Here is a 3,893-nt window from a genome sequence, read left to right as displayed (position 1 = left end):
TCAGCGTCCACATCGATATCCCAATGCTCTCCATGATGAGCAACCTCAGCCGTCCACGCACCGAGGCCAGGAGGAGATACTCGTTCTGGACGCCGCGCTTGTCGTTCCTGTAGGGCATAGACGTTGAGAGCGAGGATCCTCCAATCCGGGCACTTTCCACAGGGGTCCAGACGGCAGATCCAATAGACAGTGCGGCCGATGACGACCGGATCGAAAAAGCCCCCTAGATACATTTTGGGGCGGTGCGGGGGGATGGAGGAGGCCTGGCGGACAATGCCCCATTTGTCTTCCTTGGAAGAGAAGATCTGGAATCGCATTGTATTGTCGGCGACGAGCAGCTCGAAGGAGCCCCCGTCGTTGACTCTTCAGGGTGCCTAGGGGCAGGCCGGTGATGTGGCCGGTTAGGTTGCTGCAGACAACCAGGGCGATGTGGCCAGCACCACAAAGTGAAGTGACCCGGTGGAGGAATAGACCGTCTCGGGCGAGGAGGGGCGTGAGGCACCCGTAGTTGATGTTGTCAAAGTTCAGGTGGACGCGGCGCTGGGTTGGATCTGGTGTGTGGATGAGGCGACGGTTCAGGATATTGCTGTCGGAATGGCTGTAGGATTCAAAGTACGAGACGGCTAGGAGGGGCGCCGGGTCGAACTCGAAGCCGGCCGCTGCTTGGAGCGTGAGGCGGCGGCCGAAGGCCGGGTCGAGGATGGCGCGGCGGAGGATCCTGCAGGTGGCGGCACAGCGGACGACGGTTGTGATGTCAGAGCGAACGACGATCTCGAGCAGGAGATCCAACGAGAGGGTCTCCCTCGCCGGCGGCCTGCGGGCGCGACGGCGTCTTTTGGTCGACATGGGCGGCTTCTTCTCGGTCGTATATATGATATGAAGGTGTTAGGATTGAGAAGGTGCAGCTGTTATTTATCGAGGGGATTCCCGATGGATATCCATGCCCGAAGGAAGGCGATCGCCAAAATCGGGCAGTTACTAGTTAATCGGGAGCTTCATATCCAGAGGTTCAATGCTACAGCTTGCAATGGTAAGTTCGCGACCACCTGGCGTATATACCATAATTAATTCATTTTCTGCTTAACTTAATTCTTTTATTAGTTGTATCCAAAAAAAAAGAATGCTTTCGTCTCTACTGTGTTAAAAAAAGATGTATCCCCCCAAAAGAATTCTTTTAGATGTTTTCAACTTTTTTTTAGTTGAGCATTCAGAAAAAATGAGGAAACCTCACATACCAACTCCTGTGTGGATAACCCTAAAAAAACTCCCGTATGGATTATGCATGGTCTCTCATGTGACAAAATAACCCCCCTCAAAAAACTAAAAACTAAAATAAAAATAAATAACACAGCTTTGATGAAATGACAGACCATTTTGTCACTGATACGCGGAGTCGGATCCTACACATCTATAGGTACACATTTTTTGTCGAAATGGAGGTAAAAGATTTGCCTCATCAATTAATTAAACAGAAAAGAATTGCTCATTTAATAAACAGAAAATCGGGCGAAAACCGACCTATGGGCCCACATGTAGTGCGCAAAACACTAGAGTAAAATGAATTTGTGTGCCAAGGACAAATAAATTTTGTATTTCAAGTGAAGGGTTTCGGTTATTGTTTTGTGTTATCTACATATTCAGTTGAGCTTGTATTTCAAAGGATTTTCATTATTTGTGTTACATATATAAATTTATTGATTTTTCATAACTGCATGTTTTGAACCCCGTTGTTCATAGCATTATTTTGTGTTTACAAATGTGCAACTCGGTAATTTGCTTTTTTCGAGGGTAGTTTGCACATTTACAAGCCTAAACTACATATGTTTTTTTGGTCAATTTTGGGTTAGAATTGTGCAATTGGGTTGTTTGCACTTTTCGAAACCTCAATCGGCAATTCAGTAGTAATTGTTTTCATGCATTTTTCACTTTTAGAAAGTCTACAAGTGCATACAAATGTTTGTTTTGCGAAATCTTAACTTCCGAGCTATGGAATCATTGCAAGGTATATATATTTTGTGTTGGTCCAGATATACATAGGGAGTAGATAGCATTGTGACTTAATAGAAAAGTAGAAGATTCCCTGGGAAAATGGATGATTATATTGCACACTACAAAAGCTAGATCTCGACTATTATGAAGTTGGAGTAAGTGCTGACCTATGGGCTTTCCCTATTTTCTGTTCCCTCTTCTTTGAATTTTTCGTTTTCCTATGTCTTCTAGGGTTCCTTGAGTAAAATACATGAGGGATTGGTCTGGCTCAAAAAAACCCATCCTTGCACGCACTTCATGGGAGAACCCTAGGCGCCGCCCCTAGGGTCCGTCCCCTCGTCTCCCCTCTCTTCCTTCGCCGCCGCTAGGGACACGACGAGGCGAAGGCTGGTCATCACCGACACCGGCGGGGTGGTCTTTCTCCTCAAGCAGGAGCTGGCGCGGGTCGAGGCGACCAAGTCGGGATGCGACGTTGATGGCTAGTCCAACAGCGTGGTGGAGCGCCGGAGCTCTTTGGCGATGGCGTCGTGGCGGTGGCATGGCGCACGTCATGGAGGTCGTGGCGGGGGGCTATCTGGGTGGGCTACGGCGATGGCATGGGATCCGCCTAGATCTGTCGCCCAGCTGCACGCGGGAGGCACAGGCTATGGGCAGCGTGCACCGGTGGCATCTACCATGCCGAGGACGATGTGGTGGGGGTCGCTCGTGGTGGCGGTGATGCTGACTGGCTTTTCTGGAAGGCTCGGGTAGACGGGGGCGGTAGTGCATTTCTATGGTGCTGACGACGACGTAGATCTGGCTACCGGGCACCGACAGCCGATGCAGGGCGGTGGCGGAGATCCTCCTTTCTCCGGGGTCCGTGCTCCAGCAGGCGTTAGCTTGGGCTTCGGGCTCATGGTCGGGCGGGCCAAATATGGGTCTGAGGCGTGTCGGAGCAATCACTCTGGTTAGGAGTGATTGGTCGCGGTCTGGGCGGTGTCTGCGGTTGGTGAGTTCTCCCTCCTTTGCGGGCTCAGTGAATGATGGTGGAGGTCGAGACAGCTATGCGTGGGCTGACAGATCGATGTTGATTGCCACATATGTGACGTCGTGCGAGCTCGCCTTGGACAAGGCCATATGGCTATGCCGGGGCTTGCTCGGCGGAAGCCATCGACAATCACTAGATCATGCCCCCCGGTCCACTAGGACTGGTTGGGATGCAAGCGTGGGCGCCTCCTACAGTGAAGGCTTGACCCGGACTTGGTGGATTATGCTGGGATAATAGTAGTTGGTGGCGTTGTTGCTCTTCCTACCGTGGTTGGTGCTTAGTAATGTGGGCGAGTGGCAGTGTCTCGGACCATGGACGCCAGGGGCGCCGACTCCGGATGGTGCTCACCATGGTTCTCTGGCGGGAAACATGACGGTGCCGGTTGCTTGGTCGGGTGGCCCGGGCTCGTTCTCTGCGGTTGGTAGTGGCGATTCCCAGAGCCAGATCTGGAGGTTTGTGCTCATCGCAATTGTCCTGGGTGCCATGTTGTGGCACAAGTGAGCTACCAAGCTAAAGCTCTACACCTTGGAATCATCGGCGGAGATAATGCGGGTGTCACTCTCCTCTTGGGGACGTCCTCATGCTCCCCCTCTCTATGCCACGGTTCTGGATGAAGACCCTTGTTCTTCTTAGACTCGACAGCCGCAACGCTCAATGTTGTTTCCCCTCTTGAGGGCGTTGTCATGTGTTCATGTGTCTTAGGGTGTGTTGTGGCGTTGTACTTGGGGTCGACCTGTGTTTTTCTTCGGCAACATAATCCGTTTCTTGCAGTTGATCTATTCACTAGGTACATAGACTCTCTTTCGGTGATTTTCAAAGTCTCAGGACTTACATGCAGCCCGTGAATAATTCTATCATGATCTATAATGCACTGTAC

The sequence above is a fragment of the Triticum dicoccoides genome, chromosome 6A (assembly GCF_002162155.2).
Source record: "Triticum dicoccoides isolate Atlit2015 ecotype Zavitan chromosome 6A, WEW_v2.0, whole genome shotgun sequence".
Lineage (NCBI taxonomy): Eukaryota > Viridiplantae > Streptophyta > Magnoliopsida > Poales > Poaceae > Triticum > Triticum dicoccoides.
This window is presented reverse-complemented; position numbering follows the sequence as displayed.